Here is a 23,366-nt window from a genome sequence, read left to right as displayed (position 1 = left end):
ACAAAACAATTATTTTCTGAAAATTTAATCTCTCATGTAATTTTATTGAAAAGTTCTAATGTTTAAAAACAAAGCTTCATATGACCATTACCTTTGAGGTATGCTAATACAGTAAATATTTTCTATGTTTATTTGGAATAAAATTATCTTTATTTTAAGGAAGTTTTTGTTTGGTTTATTTTATATTTCACGTAAAGCTACATGAGGGGTATCTGAACTAGCCGTCCCAAATTTAGCAGTGTAAGACTAGCGGGAAGGCGGCTAGTAATCTCAAGGTATACTAAGGGTTAATCCTAAATTGTTAATGATCTGCGTTCACTATTGTATTGATGTTTGCAGTAAATGTGACCATGGCCCCGAAATTACACAACTTCATGATATTACAAGTTAGAAGATATCTAAATAAAACTAACGTCACTTATTCGAATCCAAAATTGTGACTGATTTCTAATTAACTTATAATCGCTGGAATATCATTAATTTCTTTGCCAGTTTCCATAGTATAAAACTGCAACTATATTCGGACAGCTTTGTGGGTGGGTATCAAGACTTCTACTTCGGTAATACATGTATAATATATCTGGTAAATTTTCTACCGTTTGACAATGCAACGTTGCCATGAGTAATGATAGCTGGAAGATATATAACGTAATTCTTTCCAAGAATGGATATTTGTATATCGAAACAGGAAGATACAAAACGCAAATCATATGAATTTTAAAGGTCGCTATCTATAACACAGAGTGTATAATCTGCAACCACATTAAGATGTAAAACCAACATTACTGTTGTCAAGATTTGCAGATTGAGCATCCTGTAGAAAAATTTTCCTCTTCAGAGAGTGCTTGTAAACACTTCAAACATATTCCGATGAAATAGGATCAAAATACAGAAAAATCTTAATCTTATAAAGAAACAAAGTTAAAAATCTCCATATAATTCTCAGAGAAGATAAAGTATAGGAAACTGGGCGAAAAATGTCTTTCACATAAGATATTGACGTTTCCTGTAACGTGGGGCGAAGATTGCATGAGTTTACTTGAACGACGGCGAAAAAAACCTGGCGATTTGTTACCAGTCATAAAATACTAAGGTCCTACAAATACTTTAAAAACCCTATAGAACAAGTGCTTTCGGAAGGTGGACCTTTTCTCTTCAGGGTTTAAACTGGGAATAGTTTACCACTTGGTAAAGTTTTATATCACGACTTTTTGAACCTGCATGTTTTTCTGACGTCATAAAAAACCTTACCAATATGGTAAAGATTATATGAATAAAGGTTTCCGATGATCTTAGTATCTGCCAAATATTTCTCATCTTGCAAAAAATATCAAATTCAGAATGTGGAAAGGAAGGCAAAGCTACTATTAAAACATTTTGTAATGAATCGAATTACGAAAAATAAAACAACCACAAAGTATGACCAGCAAGAAAAAAATTCGTCGACATTAAGATAAAACTTGGAAGTCTATAGCAACGTTTTCCAAAAAAAAAAAAAACCATTATTTACGTTTTTCTCTTCTCTATTGCACTTGCGAAATCATGTAACTGTTGTGTACATATGGAATTCTGTGCATTTGGTTTGTTGTTGTGCAATGTAGTATATTTCTAAATACTTCTTCTTGTTTAAGTTCTTTTTTAAAACTGCTGTTGCATGTGTACGATATATAAAATAAAACTCTGAATTAAAAACCATTATTTTGTATACATATTTCAGGCATCTAAGACTAAATTTAAATTTAGATTTAGAAACCAGTTTTTAATGATAAAAGAAAAAAGTTACTTACATTTGCCAGAAGCGCCTAGATATGTTATATATTTTAATAAAAATAAAACTATAAATTATTCAATGAGGGCCCGGCATGGCCAGGCGTGTTAAGGCGTGCGACTCGTAATCTGAGGGTCGCGGGTTCGCATCCCCGTCGCGCCAAACATGCTCACCCTTTCAGCCGTGGCGGCGTCATAATGTGACGGTCAATCCCACTATTCGTTGGTAAAAGAGTAGCCCAAGAGTTGGCGGTGGGTGGTGATGACAAGATTCTGCCTTCCCTCTAGTCTTACACTGCTAAATTAGGAACGGCTAGCACAGATAGCCCTCGAGTAGCTTTGTGCGAAATTCCAAAACAAACAAACAAACAAATCGTGTTGAAAATTTATAAAATATATCAAAAGAAGTTGTAGTTTCTAGAATTTTCGGACAAAGCACTCGAGGGCTGTATGTTAGACCAGAACGAAGGAAGTTAGTTAACAACATGCACCAATAACTCTCGAGACCTTTCAGTGTTTCACAGGTGAGATTACAGCCAGCCTTATAGCACTACAATCGGGATTTCGGTACCAGCACATATAGCTCTTATGTAAAGTTATGCTTCAAAATAAACAACCAAAACAACATTTTGAGAAATAAATTACACAAACCTGTAACTTCTACATGAGCACTGATTTTGCTCAAAATAAGATTCCTTAACAAACCTCAAACATAAACAAATCTCATGGAATAAGGCGTAATCAAAAATAAACTTTAAAATGATTTAAAATATTCGTATGATAAAAAAATATAAAAGAATTCAAAGAAATTTACTTTCTAACAATTTAAAAAAACATCGATGGCTCAGTGGTAGAATACTCGCCTTCCACGCTGGTGGTCCGGGTTTGTTTCCCGGTCGATGGAATTAATATAGCATGGAAGATGTATGGCCAAGTGTGTTAATGAGTTCGACACGTAATCCGAAGGTCGCGAGTTCGAATCCCGGTCGCACCGAACATGCTCGACCTTTCAGCCGTGGGGGTGTTATAATGTGACGATGAATCCCACTATTCGTTGGTAAAAGAGTAGCCCAAGAGTTGGCGGTGGGTGGTGATGACTAACTGCTTTCCCTCTAGTCTTACACTGCTAAATTAGGGACGGCTAGCGCAGATAGCCCTCGAGTAGCTTTGCGCGAAATTCAAAAACAAAAAAGAATTTCAAAATTTTTATCGATCTATATAAGAAGTATACATAATTATGGGGTTACAATTTCGCGTATTTTCAGACAATAGTTTTTATAGATAGCAGATTCTGTTTAATTAATTAACAACGCTCTACCATGTATGAGTAGGCACATCAATACATGGATAGCAATATTACATTTCATTATTTCAAAGGTTGTGTACGCGTACAATAATAAGTTATGTCAATTTTTCCACATCGAAAACTATAAAAATGCTGCTCAGTGCAACGTTTTATCATTTTAAATTTTAGATATAATTGTAGATTAATAAATCACACAGTTTTGAGCACTTCGTCAATTTTCATACAGCACTTATTTTTCCAATCTAGACGTCTACACTTTAGCCTTTACGCTGTAGAAGCACTGTCATCACAAATTACGTCGTTAAATAATTGCTAGGAGACACAATTTAGGGAGTTAGGTACTAAATGGTGTAACCATATTGGATCTAAAAATAATTGCGAATGTTAATGGAAAAAAAAAATGAAATTGTATTTAGTAAAAGTATGAAAATTTATTTTAGCTAAATCAGTTTATTAATAACCAAATTAATAAAGCATGTAAGATCAGCTGTGAGTCATTAATTACAGTAATAGTTTTCAAAATTAATAATTTTGGAATCATTTTAAAGCTAATGCGTAGGTGGCTGATTATCTCACAGGAACGATCAACTGTTCTTGTCAGTATCCAAAAAAAGAGGTAAATATGCATCAGAAAGTGATAAAAAGGAATAAAATTTACTTTAGTTCTATTATGAAAGAAAACGTTTATAAGAAAATAATAAAGCATTTTTAATACAAAAAAATTAAATGGTTGAAATCATAAATTAGACATACATTCTTAAAATCGATACTAATTAAGTAATCTATTTGTACTGTTTTATAATATTGCCTTTCAAGTATGTGATACAAATATTTTTAAAATATTTAAAACACACGGTTGACAGAGTGTATTGATATTATAAAGGCAATCGAAAAATCAAACGTGGTGCAAATCTGAAATTTCGAAGACCAGATTTAAGAGTACCTTAGAATAAGTTTGTAAGATGAAAAAAAGAAATTGTTATTCACATTTGGAGTTCAATGTGCCAGTCGTAATATAATTTAAATGTCATATTTATAAAGATACATTATTCTGGATATTTGATTCTGTTTATATTACAGTAATGTGTTAATATAAAAAAAACAAACTTGAATTCTGAAATCACACTACATATATACTAGGATCCTATAAGCGTTGTTTTTCTTTCCAAGTCGTTGCATATGATTATTCTCAGTACTTTGTTATGGAAAGTAAGCTGGTGAAAACAGTGCGTGAATGTGAATAATGCGTTATACTACCGCTTGGTTTTTACCGTTGATTTAAAAGGTCTCCTGCTGGTACATCAATAAGTCTACGGATTTACAACGCTAAAATCAGGTATTCAATTTCCCTCGGTGGACTCAGTAGACAGCCCAATGTAGCTTTGCTATGAGAAAAATACACAATAATGATTTAAAGGTACGACTTTTTCTAATTATACAATCAGGGTAATTAATTTAACAGAACCAATGAAGTATTTGGTAAACAAATACAAATAAATCACTGCAGTGAGTGCATGATTTAGTTAAATAAAAATATGGCACACTAATACCTGTTAATATTATAATATTTGTTTCGCAGTTAATTTTTGATAATTTACTAATGATACACAATGGTAAGGCTTAGCATGGCCAGGTGGTTAAGGCACTCGGGCCTTAATGCGAGGGTCGCAGGTTCGAATCGCTGTCGCACCAAACATAGTCGCACCTTCAGCCATGTGGGTGTTATAATGGAAGATCAATCCTACTATTCGTTGGCAGAAGAGTAGCCCAAGAGTTCGAGGTAAGTGGTGATGACTAGATGCCTTCTCTCTAGTATTATACTGCTAAATTAGGGACGGCTAGCGCAAATAGGCCTCGTGTAGGTTTTCGCAAAATTCAAAACAATCCATACCGAACACAATGGTAAATATAGCATGTCTTTTATCATGTTGTTGCGATTTCCAGGAATTAAATTTTCAAAAATTTGCTATTAAATTTATTCCATTATCATTTCTTGAAAAGACTCGCGAAATGTTTTGAATCGCTTTGCCTTCTACCGTTTTGCAGCTTTCAAGAGCAATCAAAAAATTGCAATATCAAAAATTTTGTTCTCCAAGGAGCAATATCATAAACCATTAGACCCTTTTTTTCTATTGAATGTTTTATATTTTACTGTTTTTTAGTGTTACGCTTTTAGTTTGGTAGATCCTGACTTTGATAGATAGGTAATGTTACAACACATTTTGAATATCAAACCAGAGCTACTTCTTAATAGACAAGAAACTTTATTATTTTTTAGCCTTGCGTAATATAGATCATTATTAGTGTCATGATTTCACCTCATGGACTTTTGTGAAAGATTGTAGTAGTGTTTGATAAATAAATTTGACCAAAGTCAAAGCTCGTGTAACTTTGAGTTAAATTCAAGCAAAACCAATTCTAAACTATATTTAGATATAAATTATATTTAAATAACATTTCTAGAACTTTACATAATTGTATGAGATGTGCAATGAATGTAAGAGGGAAACCTGTACTGAACACTGCGTTACTCTTTACCTTATAGTTAATAAGGAAAATGAGCATTTGATACTATTTTAAAATAGTTTATCTTGTGTTTTTTACAACTGGTTATAAATTATAGCGTCTGAAATCGTTAAAATGTTATATATTTTTCCTCTCATTTCAACACTTACCAGTAACGTCTACCAAACACGTATGGAAACTTAACTACACTCGCAAATTATTGTTATTTGTTTTCTCAAAAATGTATGCGTACAAATTGCAAGTTTAATAGAGAATTTAAATAAAACAATTTATTATATATTTGATTTTTCTTGAAACAATGTAACTTACAGATTCTTAAATGAGATTTATAAGTAATATGCATTCACTTTTCACTTTTTGCCAAATCTAGCTTTTAATACTTTTTATGCAAGTCTATTGGCTACTTTAATGTTTGGAAGGAATATTCATATGACATTGATTTTAAGCTCAGTGATTAATGACTGGTTCTTTGTTTGTGTATAGAAGACCTTTCACTATACTTCACAGTTGAATATTATGAAAAAAGAAATCCCGCCCGAGCTATCGGATAAAATATCTAATATTATAAGCGATCCGTAAACCATATTTTACAGAGAGATGAATACGTTACATTAAAGCTATATTAAAAATCAACACATACATAACATATAAAGCCGCTATAATATCGAGTGGAAAATAATATACCAGAACTGCATTGATCGTTTATGGAAAAAAAATATATTTGACAGGATATGTTTTAATTAGGGATCACTAATTTCCAAGAAGATATCCTTTTTCATAATGATACTGATCAAATATGAATACGGATGAACTTAGGACACAAAACTTTCCATATAAAGACCTACAATAACTCGCATCAGAGCCATAATAAGCAACATGCGGTGATTACTAACAGAAAAATCTACAAATCAGTAACAAAATCCGTCTACGTAGTTCAAGAAGCACAGCATAATGAAGAAAGGTCTCCATCTAAAACGTTGACAAAATTTACTTGTCTACAGATTGCTTCTATAACATATCTGTTCAACCATCACATATCTCAACAATCTACAAACCGTTTATGTTATTTAAAAAAAACAACTAATAACGTTGCCGAACTCTGCGTCTATGGATTTGTATGCAAAATGAATCTCGAAACAGTGCTACAAAAGTGACGTTGAACACTAGGTGGATTATTGAAAGCCTTTAGAGAGGGGTGACATGTTTTGCGCGAAACACTTTTACAAATGAGCATTATTCAAAGACAACTACGCTGTTAAGATGCATAATCAACAGATAAATCATGTTCGGACGTGGTGACATGGACAGTCACGAGGTGGTGAGGCTATAAGGTCTCTATAAAAATTTAATATTTTGAGCTTCATATAAAAAAAAATATATATATACAAATAACTAAATCACAAATACGTTCTCTCTAGACTTTGGGATAACATAATAATCAAATCATACACAATAATGTATTTATATTCATTTTTTTCTAAATCACTGAACACTACTTGCTATGTAACGTAAGTATAATAAACGCGGGAAAAACTGAAAGGATTTCAAATTTTGTGAAGTACAAAAGTAAATGATTATACATATATATATATGTGTGTGTATAGCTGAATGCCTTATGTTTATTACATTTTAATGATATATATTTAATAAAAAGTTAAAAACTGCCATTATCGTAAAAAGCAGTATATAATTTAGTGTCTTGTTCTCACGATTTTTAAATTTCACATATCTATATTTTTTACATCATGAAACAAATCCTTTGGAAATATTATTTTGAACTAAATATTAATGTGCGAGTTCAGTTTATAACGAGTGAATTCCTAATGATTGAAGGATCAATAGACAGTGTACACAAAGATAATTTGCCATTATGATATTCACTTTCATCTATCATGAAAATGAGCGCACATGACTATCTAAATGTGCATCTGTGTGCACTTGATATGAATGTAGGCAAACAAACGATAGATGTAAATATACTTTAGTAAACATTTCGTGCAATAAAATATGTGAAGCTTAACAAATTATTCTTAAATGGTCCGATGTGATATTCCAGAATAACACTACAGTTTTAGAACACAGACTGTAACTAATAAAGGCTTAAATAATTTTAGGCCTAAGACATGTGGACGTATCAATTTCGGTGTCTGCGACTGCAAATATTACGTATAATTTTAAAAATCCTGTATTTAATGATGTTTGGTTTGGTTTGGTTTGAAATTCACACAAACCTACATTGTTCTATTGACGCTAGCTGTCCCTAATTTGGGCCCTGCATGGCCAGGTGGGTTAAGGCGTTCGACTCGTAATCTGAGGGTCGCCGGTGTGAATCTGCTCCCATGGTGACGTTATAATGTAACGTTCAGTCCCACTATCCGTTGGTAAAAGAGTAGCCCAAGAGTTGGCGGTGGGTGGTGATGACTAGCTGCCTTCCCTCTAGTCTTACATTGCTAAATTAGGGACGGCTAGCGTAGATAGCCCTCTTGTAGCTTTGCGCGAAATTCAAAACAAACAGACAAACTGTCTCTAATTTGAAGTTATAGCTTAATGGTAAGGCAGCTAGTCAAAATCGTTAGATTAAAACGTCCCAACAGCTCAAATGGTCAGCATGTTCTCTGATGAGGATCCGAAATCCGCGACCCTAAGATTGCGAGGTTCTATTTAAAAACATACTGTTTCAATAAAAATGCTAACTTTACCATAAATATTTTGGGAGTATCTTCTAGTTTATTTCTATTACTCACAAATTAAATAGAAAAGTATCTTATCGTAGTTAATCTGTTACATATGTTGCCATTTGCTGGAATGCAGGTGGAGTTGTCTGACATTCGTGTCGCATTATGTCGCCGAACACGCTTCACAGTTTCAACTGTGAGGATTTTTAACTGTTCCAAAATATTAGATTAGTACTAGGTTCCGCTGTTGATTCTTTGTCCTCCATCTAATAAGCAGTTTTTATATGGATAGCTATACTTGATATCCCCCAGGGTTTCGATAGCCCTTTATATATATAGCTTTGAGCTTAATAACAAACAACAACTACAATTGATACTTAGAAATGTGTGACCTGGCTGACTAAAAACCGTCCGTTTCCAATATCTTATTATTTTCCAATACTATGGTCTTACAGGAGAGATTATCGCCTGTATGAAGTATTATAATTAATGTGTGGTTGCTATATGTGTTCCCCAGTGCCTCACCGGTATGTCTGCGGACATACAATGCTCAAAATTGGGTTTCAATACCCTTGGTGGGTAGGGCACAGATAGCTTATTATGTAGCTTTGTGCTTAATTCAACAACCCTTGGTTACATGTAAGTGTTTATTTTATTATATTGTATTGTAAAGCAAACTATAAGATTTTATTAGTATGATTGATTTCAAACAACTAATAATTCTTTTATTGAGGCCTTTGTTTCGCTATCAAGAAACGTGAATGTAATGCAGTTTGCCGTATAACGATAGTTTCAACAGAAGTAATGCCAAACAATTTTATTTAGAAATACATAAATAATGTTTCAAAAATAGTTGAGTACTTAAGCTATATTGGATTTTTAGGCTTTATCAATGTGTTCGAAACTAAATTCCTAGTGTAAAACAATATATTTTGATCTGTAGAGTCATGTTCTCAAGCCTTTCGAAATTGATAAGGATAACCAGAAAAGAGCTTGCTCAAACCCCAAGTGAGTCGTGTTAATTAAGATACGTAATAAGAATTTTTATATACTTATGTTCTCCAAGCTTCTCTTCGTGATTTTTTTACCACTATTTATTATTTATCAGGTCATCCCTTAAGTAATGCACGATCTTAGGTTCAGAAAAAGAGAAAGGATTTCAAACGCTTTTAATGTTATTTAATCAATAATGTATGTTTCATTATTACTAATTACTTCCGGCCAACGATTCACAAGCTTATGAATGCCACTTCTATACAATTCGTGGGGTTTGAATGAAAAGAATGTAGGGAGGGTAGCTTTGACATTGTCATGTGTTCCAAGTTTTTTTTTTTTCCATAAAGGCAATTCTGCAAACTTTGGAATAAATGATAATTAGAAGGAGCAAGGTTTGGAGAATAAGGAGAATGTGGAAGTTTTTCCAGTCTAGCTCTTCAATCTTTACAAATGTCATCAATCCTTACTTTGCGATTTATCAAAGCAGTCTTCTTTTCTTTCAGTGCAACATTCAAACGCTTTAACTGTTGACAATAAAAGTTTAATGTAATCCTTACATTGAGTGGCAGCAACTCAAAGTGGATCACACGAACAATGTCCCACCAAACGCTTAATAATACTTTTCTAGGGTGGAGGTCAATTTTGGGCTGTGCTTTAGCCAGTTTACCTGCACTGAGCCGTTGTCTGCGGCGCTTAACATTTTTATAAAATATATATTCTTCATCTCCAGTCATTAACCTGTCCAGAAAAGCTAAGTTACGTTCACAAGAGTGCAGAAAAGTGCAAATGTTCACTCTTATTCTGAAGTTGACTTCTGTTAAATTAAGGGGAACCCATTTTCCAAGTTTTGACACCTTTCCAAGCTGTTGCAGATGATGGTGAACTGTTTAATGGGTTGAATTAAGCTTCTGTACTAGTTCTTTAACTGTTACAGCACAATCTTTGTCAAGTGCAGCCAGCAGCAAGTCATCATTAAACTCAACAGGACGATCTGAACATAGTTCATCACTTAAGCTGTAGTCACCTGATCTGAACTTCTGAAACCACCTTCGACATTTTCTTTCATTGAGAGACTCTGCATCATAAACACATTGAATGTTTCGTGTAGTTTCTGCTGAACTATTGCCTTTTTCAAACTCGTAAAACATTATACACCTCACGTGCTTGTCAGACACATACATATTCGTAAGTGTTTATTTGATTAATGATCTGGAAAAGTGAAGTTAGGTTAGTTTCTTTTATTTGTCTGACCATTTTTATACACGTCCTACAAGATATTTTAGTCATTAAACCCTTCTACAAAGACAGAAATAATGATGCACTTTCTGTATTAAATTTTCGGACATTACTCATGGGATGACCTGATATATCGGCAATATTTAAAACAAATAGTTAGCGATACTTAGTGTTTTTTGCATTTTGTAGGCAGTATAGTACTTAAAACATTCTGACCATATCACAGATTTACCGTTATTTTTTAATTTTATACACTTGCGTTTTACCTATTCAGCCTTTCGTCATACAAATTAGACATGATTTAATATTCTCATTTTTGATAAAGAACAAAACTTCAAACGCATGTATACTTATCAAGTCACCATAACTAGTGAAACAAACAAAACGCTGTTATAAAAAAGCGAATTTTTCTTTAAGTTTTGGAGCTTATAATCCTATTCTCCTGAAGTATTATGATATAATGAGTAAGTCATGAGGCGGTTCAATATACTAACATGATCATTGATTTTCTAATTTATTTTTTTCTTTTCAGAATTTCCATTCATGTAAAACGTAAATTAGCAAATATTTTTAGATGCCGAAATACGTAGGTAATTTCATCTAGAGTAATGTGTATTTTCTTTATCAAAGAGTGTACGAATTAGTTATTTAATAAAATAAATGATAGTTTTCCGAAATTTTTCAATATCCAGTGATGTACAATTAAATATTTTTAATTACTAATAAGTCCAAATTAAATGTCAACATGTGGAAATATTTTAACGTACAATAATATTTTTTTCTGTAACATTTATAAATATCAGTACTTTCTCGGTGGATTTGTTTGTTTGTTTTTGGAATTTCGCACAAAGCTACTCGAGGGCTATCTGTGCTAGCCGTCCCTAATTTAGCAGTGTAAGACTAGAGGGAAGGCAGCTAGTCATCACCACCCACCGCCAACTCTTGGGCTACTCTTTTACCAACGAATAGTGGGATTGACCGTCACATTATAACGCCCCCACGGCTGGGAGGGCGAGCATGTTTGGCGCGACTCGGGCGCGAACCCGCGACCCTCAGATTACGAAGCGCACACCTTAACGCGCTGGGCCATGCCGGGCCCTTCTCGGTGGGTCGAAGGAAACTTTACAGATTTAGGATGTTAAATCCAAGTCTCATTTTATCGCAGTGGATAGAGTGCAGATAGCACATTGTGAAGCTTTACCTTAAAATGAACAACAATGAAACTCTTATATCATATTTTATTCAAGAAAAATAGTACGAAAATTTTATAAAATAATGCATTTGTACTCTTCATAACCGAAACTTATTTTTTTAAAGCAAACGTTTTTCATAAAATTGCAAAAATAAATATTCTAGATGTTTGAATAACCTAAAACCGTGAACTAGAATGAATATTTGCAGTTATTAACCAAAAATCAAAAAATTATTTTGCATATAATGTGTAACTGTCAAATATAAGTCTAAATATAATGCCATAATGTGATAAGTAGCTAACTGAATCTCAATAATTATTTGTATATTTAATCTTTCAACATATTACGTTAAAGTTTTTCATTGACTAAACATATAGTGACAGTTGTGAATTAAACTAAAAACATTGTAAAGCATAATGAATGTTTTGACATTGTAAAGTGTAAAGTCATGTAACATGTTTAATACTTCAGAAAAAAATACATCAATTTCTGCAACCACTTAACATTATTCTTATAACACATATTCACTGCTTCATTTTTCGTTACACTAACGATGTTTTTACTGTAGCACTGACCTCAAACTGAAAGTGAAACTTTTTTGAGCATGTTTTTCAATCATCTTTAATAGAAAAAAAACACGTAATTGAAGCATTATAATTAATATGCGAATCGGAATACTTTAAAACATCTATATAAAATTCATTGTATAGCAAGTTATTTATTCCAAAGTTCATAAATACTTGTAAAGTACTTTCACATTAATTGTTGTAATTAAGAGTAGTTTAATTTGACGGTGCAAATTTTACATTTTTATTAATCTGTGATAGTATTGTTCGTTTATTTGTTTGAATTTTTTGCAAATCTACATGAGAGCTATCTGCGCTGGCCGTCCCTAATTTAGTAGTGTAAGACTGGATGGAAAGCAGCTGAAAGAGCGATCATGTTTAGTACAAAACCGCGAGGCTCAGATTTACGAATCGAGAGCCCTAGCCGCCTGGCAATGTCTGGCCCTATGATAATATTGAAAGTCAAGTTAAGTTCAACCTCATTAAGTTTACATAACATAAATGACAGAAGATATAACCTTCCACGTTGTTCCCTGATGGTACAACGATAAGTCTTCAGATGTACAACACAAGAGTGAGGAAATCGATTCTTCTCGGTGGACCAGCAGATAGCCCACAAAAGCTTTGCTGTAATATAAAACACGCACTTTCCATTTTCAGTTTAAATGCTTTAGTTTTTGTAATTCAAAAAGGATGATGAGTTAGTTATACCGTATATCTTAATGATACTGTGGAATATGTTGATTACTTGCAATAGTTTAAATGCCTGCGAGAACTTAATATTTTAAAATTGATTTTTGCCTGAAGTAATGTCTCAAAGGTAACTTGGATAGTAGCAACTTAAAATGCATTTCAAATAGCAGCAAATATTCATATCCTTCTACAAATTATTACCTAGTTTCATAGTCATTTAAAATCTCCATTTGTTTTATTTGTGAGGTAAGCGTCAAAACGAAACGTTTAGATTATATTAACGATGTTAATTTATGGGTAATCCAAGTTAAACCTTTTATTAGACACTGCTAAACGATAGAAGCATGCTGACTAGTCGCAAACAATTAACATCTATGGTTGAATCAGAATTGAAATATCCACTTCATTAATACCTCTAAAGAACAAACTTTTTTATTTTTTTCCTTCCGAGTATTTTGTCAGCGAAAAGCAGCTACAAAACGAAGTTTTCATATTTTGCTGAATTCTGTAGAAAGTAAATGGAAGAAATTCATTATTAATTCAACGAATATTAACTCGTAAGTATATAAAGATAGTTGTTTTTTTTTTTTTTTATTTCGCTCAAAGCTACTCGAGGGCTATCTACGCTAGCCGCCCCTAGCAGTGTAACGCTAGAGGAAAGGCAGCTAGTCATCACCATCCACCGCCAACTCTTGGGCTACTCTTTTACCAACGAATAGTGGGATTGATTGTCACATATAACGCTCCCAAGGCTGAAAGGATGAGCATATTTGGTGCGACGAAGATTCGAACTCGAGTCGATCGCATTAACCCACCGGACCAAAGATAGTTGAAATATGTATATAGAAATTGAAATTAAAGATTGCTACAGAAATAGCTACGCAAAAATTCGGCCCTGAAATAGGTGATGTAACAGTCAAACAAAACCACTCATTATAGATAATCATTCGTTTGATACTTTTAATTGTATATAAAAACCGACAATTCAACCATTGAAGTAAAAACCTTTCACTGCAAATTTATTATAACACGCTGAAAATTACTTCGCTCGTGGTTCAAAAAAATAATAAAAACGAAAAGGCATCTCATTTGCACACATAACTGAATGCATATGTAGTCCTGACGCTTCACTCATTGACAGTCATATCAAAACTGAAGCTTGTGTATTTCTTTCAGTTCTGTGGAAGATGTTTCTATGACAAATACAGTGACTTAGTCAGTTACGAGAAGGATATTAAATTGCGAAGTTAATTAATTGTTAATACAGGTGCTGGCATTTCTTCTTCACTGGGCGGTATCTTAAACCTACTAAGGATCTGCTTCTATTTGGGAAAAACCATGACGATTTTTAAATGAAAGAATTTGAATAAACTTATTGAATATGCTTAAACGTTCGTTAGCTAATTAGTCTGTATCCAGCTTGTGGGAAATTGCTACCGATTCAAATTTTTATTGTCATGCGTTTCTATAATGTATAAGAAAAGTTATTTATAAATATTTGTTTTTTCCATCATATTACGAATGCTTCTATCCCGTCATAATATAAGGATACTCTGCTTGTATTATCTTTCATATCAAATATTAATATTGGATATAATCGAACTAAAGACATGTATCGGCAACTCTTGAAAACCCAGTTGTTTAATGTTATGTTTGAACCACCATGTTATGAAAAATATGTCACTATAAAACAAAGTTTCAAAACTATTTTCATTACATTAAACTCAGTCGTGTTAAAATAAACAAGTAAATTAAATTTATTTTAGAAAATCTTATATTTTTTTCATGTTTGAAACACGTTCAGCATATAATTTATTAGTAAGCGTTGTGACACTGAATAGATAAATTAAACTTTCCATACGAATACGAAAACAAAAATTAAATTATGAAATATTTAATATTCTCTAAAAACATAGTAATTCTATGTTGTTTTTAACAATCGCTTTATTGTTAATTGTAAATAATAAAATGCATTAAAACAAAACAAACAAAACGTCTACGGTGTTTTAGTTATGTTGTGATATAGATTATTCACATTACTTTAAGTGAAACAGAATTTCACTCTACTAGCAGACATAATGTAGACGTCGCTCACTACAAGCATTCAGTTGTGCATTCAACCAAGTAAATTATCCCATAGCAACCGACGCCATCATTTATTCAATTTGTCGCTTCTGTGCTTTCTTTTCAGTTGTATTCCCTTCACAATGCTCGACTTGTGGTCGAATGTACACACATACACATAACGATAACTTCCAACAACCGTCTTTTATATCTTTTAGTATATAGTGGTTTTAGAAAAAATGTTTGTGTATTTTTTTTTATTTCCTGAATGCATCATGAGGCTGAAACTCAGAAAAAGTTTCAAACGCGTATCTATTTGTGCAGTTGGTGCAATCGAAGATAAGAATAGCATAGTTTGACTTGAGTTTGAAAACAATATACTCAATAATAAAAGTAAATATTTTATTTATTTCATTAAAATTATATTTATCATATTATTTATAAGAAATGCTGTTGGCTTAAATTAAAACTTTATTACATTTCTTAATTGTTCTTCAGAAACGTCTTCAATATGAAGTGAATCTAAATATGCTTTAGAAATTTAAAGTGTGAGAGTTTTTTAACTAATACATCATAATAATTAAAACTTTCATTTTTTTAAGTTTGAGTGTTATATATTACACAAAAAAATAATTTGATTTTAGTATCAGCTTTAAGTTACAATTTGGGGTATATAATTTTGCAATTTTTCTTACATTAATTTTATATTGAAAAACATCATAAAAATAGTTAATTAGTTTACTTATATCCCACTACAAAATAAATAAAATGTTCCGCAGTTAAAACTTCTATTAAAACTGTTAAGATTTTCAGTTAAAATTACATATTATTTTTGCCTCTGGGTGAGGTGACTTGTAACATACAAAAATATAAATTCACATTAGCTAGTTAAATCCATGCACTGTCAGCAAAGAACTGCAGCTGCGAGTATGACCAGGTGGATGACGCAGATTCTCACCCACTGGAGATTTAGATAATTTAATCAGGACAGTTTTTAGATCCCTAAACGCCTTTTATTTTACTCTTTTATTCCGAGGAAGACTTGAATGGCATTCAGGTGTCTAATTAGATGCATGTACATACTTTATTATGCTTTTAATTACTTTAAAGATTTCAGTTTTATTTCTAAAATTAGCAGTAGAGTTTTTTTAGGTATTATTGGGATAAAATGAACTATGAAAATGTATATAAGATAACAATCCTATATATTAAATTGAAAAATGTAGTTTCTAACAACATAATTTCTGATTAATAAGCTACTAAGTCTAATAAATAGATAACCTTTAGTTGCCATGGATGACAGCTCAATAACATATATACAAAAATCTGCCATTATATTGTTTTTGTTTAAATCATAAAACTTATCTTTTCATAATGTTCTAAATTTAATGGTAACCCCTGAAATTGTGCAGACCGTATTTATACTTCTTAGTATCTATATATATATTTAACACTTCTGTCACTAATTTGTCATATTTCTTGAACTAAAACTTTGGTTAATAATTAAAAATGTAAAACATGTAAAGAGGAGAAATAATCCACTCTCTACAATGCAGTGTACCTTCTGAGAATATCCTAAAATATCTACTACTGAAACAAATTAACGAAATAGTTTTGGTACACAGTTGATTTACTTTAAATATAATATAACATTATTTTCTACGTCAGATTGAAGATTATAATGCAGCAAAACACACGATTTTTTTGCCTCCAAATGTAATTGCATTTGTTATATAAAATATGTCACTAAACAAGACAACAAACTGAAGTGTTAATTTATGGTTAAACAATTGTAAGTAAAATACTGCTAAATAAAACTTTAAATGTGTTCTGGAGACTTAGAGACTAGTTTGAATATCTGTAATGCTAAAATACGGGTTCCATTTTAACGGCGAGCACATTTCAGATAATTCACTTTATATTTTTGTGCTCAAACAATAAAGGCCGAATATAATACTAACAGCGAAAGTATCCAATTCTCGACCATATACATTATTAACCTTAAAAGAAAATGAAAACATTATATTTAACTAGCTATACTTATTGCTGAGTTGATTTTTGTTTATGTCTTTTTGTAGGTACCTTGGTTTAGTCAAATTATATTATTAATTACTTACGTAATGTTTTTTGTTGACGTTGTGATCACACGAGCCGCTTTAAGTTTAAAACAAAAAACTAGCTTGTTTATGCAACTCTTTTGTTTTATGAGTAAGTGTTAAAGTTAATGTAAGGTTAAGTAAGGTTCGCGCAATTTATTCAAGTGCTTTGATGAATGAGAAAATTAGGCTAGAGGACTCCAAAACACAGACTGGCAATGTAATTAATAAGTGGTAGTTTTGTCAGGAAAAAAATACGAAAAACAAACAAACATAATACCGGTATTATGACTGGTTCTGATAACAGACTTCAAACTTATAACTGTTCTCATTCACGTGACTGGTTAAGTAGTTAAGGAGTATTTCCGCAGAAATTGCTTAAGTAACAACATATATTGATACACTAGCTCGAAACATAACAGGTTTCGCGAATTAAAATGTAAGATTAATCATGTTGTGCACATAAAAGGTGTTGTTAATGGACTTCATTTATCAAGGATGTTTTGCAAGATGTTTTCAGTTGCTAGTGCAAAACGAGTACAAACCTACATCGAAAATGCAGTCCATTAACAACGCCTTTTAAGTATATGTTCCTTTGCTTAAACCTTCACTCATGTAAAAGTCTTGTATAATTGGATAGCTACAGCAAATGCAACATTAAATGTGTTGATAAAACTTTGTAATTTTGCGAGTCAGACTGAATGATCGTGAGGTATTGTACGCATTCCTGAACGCTTCATAATCTGCTTTGAAGGAACTGGATTGCCCAGTTTTGGCTGCTGACCTTTCAAACACTAAATACAGATCTCTATATACCGAACAGTCTCGTCCTTTCTGGCTGTACTGCTCATTGTTATGATCAATATCAGTCTTTTCTTGTGTTATTCATCTTTTTGTTTAGTCTGTATCAACTAGTCATGACATATCACTTCACAACTTGTTGCCAATGTTCATTCTACATAGACACCCAAAAACACTTGTTTTCATATTCACTGAACATTCTCCCCCCCCCCGTAGTTTTTAGTCTCACTGATCCATGAATTTAGCAACATTAGTTCCTGTATTACTGCTTGATTTATCTTCTCTTTCAAGTGTTGATATATCAGGTAAAATAGTGCACTATCTCATAGTACTATTACTCAAGCCAACTTAAAAGTGCAAGATGTTAAAGCGTATTCATTTGGTTACTTCTACTACTATTTCCATGGATGCATAACACAACCAATGTATCTTAACCATTCGCGACTCAGCCTGTTACGCACACATGGAAATTTCATACTTCTTTCGGATCATGACTGTTACTGTCATCAGATTGGTGTTATACCTTTTCGGCTGCAGCATATTTTAAAAAAATAACACTTCACTGATTTCTTTATTTTTCTTTCACGATCAGTATGTGAAAACAATATCATTCTACAATCCATCATATTACCAAGGGAAATTAACAGAATTATTTTTAGCTGTCTTAATATATCACAATGAAGAGAGAGGTGTCTCTGTGAGATCTGGTAGCCAATCTCCAATTGTCTTTATGTGAATGGATGAACATTAGGTGTATATATACAGTAAAGCATACATAAATCTGCGTGAACTACTATGACAAGCCGGAGATGGTTTTTTTTTTTTTTTTTTTCAAATCATCATTTGCAAGATTTCAATTGAAAATGTTTGGTGTCCGGTACAGCCAATTTTAGTTGTATGAAATTCTCTGAGACTTCAAGAGCTGGATCACATTTATAACAGAACATAAATTGTCCCATACTGGCTCCATACTTCTCTGCATTCCCCAAGATTACTGAGATAGCTTTATTGAATTCTGCTTTCTCTTTAAGTAAGTACACCTCAGTGTACACGTTATTGATACGAATGTTTTATTTTCATACATTAATGTTTTGAAGGGAAACTCCGGGGTTATCACAATAGTAACTGATCTAAACATTAAATAGGAGCTAGATCATCAATACAGGACATTTAAAATAGTTTGACAAAATTTCCTAAATAAATATTAATATTTTCTATTAGAAAACGGCAGATACGAAGATTACAATTTTCACTTTATCCACTCTACTGTGATTGACTCGGTGAGAACAACCTCTGTGATCATGCACTTATCTAAACATTGCAAATAAGGCGTTCGACTCGTAATCCGAGGGTCGCGGGTTTGAATCCCAGTCGCGCCAATCATGCTCGCCCTTTCAGCCGTGTGGGCGTTATAATGTGACGGTCAATCCCACTATTCGTTGGTAAAAGAATAGCCCAAGAGTTGGCGGTGGGTGATGATGACTAGCTGCCTTCCCTCAAGTCTTACACTGCTAAATTAGGGACGGCTAACGCAGATAGCCCTCGAGTAGCTTTGCGCGAAATTCAAAACAAACAAACAAAACATTGCAAAATCCTATGGCTGGAGACAGAAATATATTGTTGTTTTAAAAATATATACATGGAGAAATTTAGATATTCTGCGCAATTCTGTTAGCGTTTTCTATGTGTAATAGTTGCAACAATATTGGTTTATTATAAAAACTTAAATCAAGTGTAACTTTGTTTCAGATTTCGTTGTTGTTAAGCGCGTATTACACAACAGGCTGTTTATACTTACCTGAGGTATTGAAATTCTGTTATTTAAGTCAGTGGCAGGGGGTTTTCTCATAACAAAGCCACATGGGGTTTTATGGTTTGTTCATCTAGGGGATTCTAACCTTGAATTTAGCATTAGAAATCCATAGACTTACCGCTGTCTCACCAGGATACAAGTTAGAGAAGTTTTTTTTTAATACTAATGCTTACCGTGACTTTGCTAAATGAAAACATTTCGATCTGTTGTGAAGATATAGTTTTATGTAGGTCAAAACGTATTCCATAACTATTTCAAAAATTACATGTAAAATGTTTTCAATGTATCAAGCAATTTATTGTAAAATCAAAACATAAATATTGATATATAACTTAGCCTTAGAAAATAAATAACAGTAAATAACTGTATAATAAATAGTAGACACTATATTACAGTAATTTTGTTACAAATTATTTAAAGTTCATTTTACCTACTTTATATTTGTCACTAAACAATAAACTTTTCATTTTAAATCATAAAAGCTAATTACAGCCTCTTCTGCTTAGTTCACTCTTTCTCTCGGCAGGTTACACGCATGCCCCTCTGGTCACAAAAATCTGTAGCTTAACTACCTTACCTCGTTATCTTGCATAAATTATTCTCTTTATTATTTCTGCTTTTACCAGCCTCCTCAGTCAAACGGTTTTCATTCTTATTTTCATTTATCTTCATTATTTGTTTATTTAATCCTCTCTTGTTGTCTTTTAACACACAAAAGTATACACATGGATCAATTTTCAAGTAGAAAAAATAGATATGTAACAGTGGACTCACGGGCTTATCAATTTTTACTCTCAAAATATGACTAATCTAATCGCCGGAGAAAGCGTGTAGCCTGGCAGAGGCCATTGTTATGAATTTAGTTTTTGTTCATCTACTTCCCTTCAAACAGATTTTGAGTTGATTCGCTTTCTTAATTAAACTTAAGAGGAAGCTATTAACTGTAGTCAAACCCAGTTTTTTTTTCGTTCCGTTGTTTAAATTAACCTTTTACAGATGATCCACAGGAAAAAATCCAATTCAGGTCTTAATGTAATTGTACCTGTTATAAATAAAGTTCCTTTTTTAAAAATTTGTTTTATTCGTTTATTTTTAAGTAGTTTGGCACATATAATTTTCCATTCAGAATTTTCACATTTTGTCAAAAAGTACTTCTTTAACGACAAAACAAATTTCAAGTTTTGTTGCAAAAATACTTCAACTCCTTTCTCTACTAATATCCGTCACTACTTAAAATAAGAGACTTAGATGATTTACTGACTGTCCATTAAAGCTCTGAAGGCACTTACCCCTGTATGTGTGTTTTTCTTATAGCAAAGCAACATTGACAACAAATAATCCTTTTCATAATGGGGTTAGTTTACAGAAAGAAAGCCTTAAAACGTGTGAAACAGTATTAAAAGGCAGTATTAAAAATATATCTATTATGCTACATCTCAATGTTCTTTTGTTTTTTCTGATAAGAAATCGTAAGTTATTAACAATTTTGCGGGATCTTATATATTCTGTCATTTCTTATAAATTCTGTTGTCCGAATATTTAAACTTATACATATATAAGTTATCTGTTAAATTAGAACCTATTACCTGCCAAGAATATGACACTTGGACTAACAATAAGTGCGATAATAATTATAATTATATTCTCCAAACCTCCACTTAATTCATCCAAACAATGTATATGACAAAAAAAATATTATATAACCTAGAAACAGGACACGTAATTCTAAGATAATTCTGTTTCCTCCTTCCCCAGTTCTTTGGAAACGACGAAAGAATTGGTGAATAATCTATCAACGTTTGTACGTCATCATCCAGAGAGCAACCTAACATTCGTGGTATTACTCGTGCAATACGTAACAGTAAATAGTCCTTCTTTTATTACTCCCTTGCATGATTATGTTTACTTGTTGTTTTCCTTAACCACATTATTAAACAAACATATTAGTTTAACATACTCAACTATATATTAGAGACGAAGGTCCACTTTCAAAAGTGAAATATACGCCTCTTTCTCACTATTTAAGTACACTATAGCAACAGGGCAAATAATAGCTTCCTTGGATAAGTGTGTGTTTTTTTCTTATAACAAAGCCATATTGGGATATCTGCGGAGTCCACCGAGCCTTGGATTAGTATTAATAGTTATATAATACAAAAAACGTTCAAATGAATTACTGAGTAAATTTTTCAAAGTTAACTACTGTATTCGCCAACTAACTAAAAATGATTTAGAATATCTATAATAAATTATACATATATAAATAAATTATGCATAGGAAGAATATTAATTGGGTTATAAAGATTAAAATATACAAAAACAAAAACATAATTCCGATAACTTATTTTCATTTTCTTCCTATTTCATTTATTTTTCTGTCCTTCTTAAATGCTATGAACGTTTAAAATGTATTTGAAGTGTAAATACTAAATATTGGCAGCTATATAAGCATTTACTGTGGTAAATCTCAACGTAGAATTATTTAGCCCTATCACTGCAGAAATATGATAAATATGAGTTTCAAAGTCTTGCAGCTTTTGATAATTTATGGACCCCTTTAAGACTTATGGCAAAACGATCCATATCAATAGTAGACAAAGTATGGTTGAAATACTGTGATACACTTATTTACGTCGAAATATATATATCTTTGTGTCGGCTACTTAAAGTCTGAAAACAAAACTTGAATGATTTCTAGAAGTATAGTAGCAGCAAGTACTTCTAGCAATGGTTATTCTAAGTACAATATTACAGTCATATATCTAATTGACTTACAAACTCATACAAACTAAAATCTGTGCTATTTCAGCGCTTACGAAGTTTATTTGCTCCAATAGAAAGTTTATTGACATGTAACTAAATAATTATGCAAAATTATTGATATTTTTATATACATATCTGGTAGATTTAAATAAATCGCAGCTATTGTTTCAGGCAAATGAAATACTTGATTTTGTTTTGAAATTCAAACTCACAACTGGTGATTATTTAATTGTGTGTGTGTAGAATTTTTGATCTACACTAAGTACAAGAGTAAAAAAATTAACTGTCGGTTATTGTTTGAGAAAGAAATAATGTGTGACCTTTATTTTTATTGTAGTTTTTCATTAAGATTTTTGTGGTGTGAGTTCCATCTTTAAAATGTATAACTGCAAAACAACGACATTTCCTCATACAAGTGAAATGTTCCTTTTTGTGCTTGCAATTATTATTACAGCTTGCCTATAAGACGCAATCCGAAAGAAACACAGTGCATTTGACAAGCAGAAAGATATTGTATAATTTTTAGACTTGGAAAAATAATAGAGTGGTCACTCAGGTACAGTCAGTGCTATGAAGTCATACATAAATTTAATTCCTTTCAATTATATATACATATTATGCACGAAAATAAAGTTATTTATCAAATAAATCATATTTTTTGTGGTTAAAATAAAGAAAAGACAAAGAAGAAACACGCCTGCTGTAGTCTTAGATTTCTCATTATGGATAAAACATTCATGTTTATTTTCCCTAACTCATATAAACCTAGTAGCGATTAGAAGCTAAGCTAAAAATAATTTCACTTTTACAGCACATGATTAAAATGATGCAATGAAATATGTGAATAATTCCAAGTAACTTGATTTTGCTG

At 32.0% G+C, this 23,366-nt stretch overlaps 1 protein-coding gene across 1 annotated transcript in view; it reads left to right on the top strand.

Moving 5' to 3' along the window:
- The window catches only part of LOC143238813 (protein turtle-like), a 206,355-nt gene that overhangs the window by 56,100 nt on the left and 126,889 nt on the right, over positions 1-23,366 (top strand). The window lies entirely within an intron of this gene.

Source organism: Tachypleus tridentatus, chromosome 13 (genome assembly GCF_004210375.1).
Source record: "Tachypleus tridentatus isolate NWPU-2018 chromosome 13, ASM421037v1, whole genome shotgun sequence".
Lineage (NCBI taxonomy): Eukaryota > Metazoa > Arthropoda > Merostomata > Xiphosura > Limulidae > Tachypleus > Tachypleus tridentatus.
The sequence above is the reverse complement of the archived record's forward strand: the minus strand, read 5'-3'. Positions and strand labels throughout refer to the sequence as shown.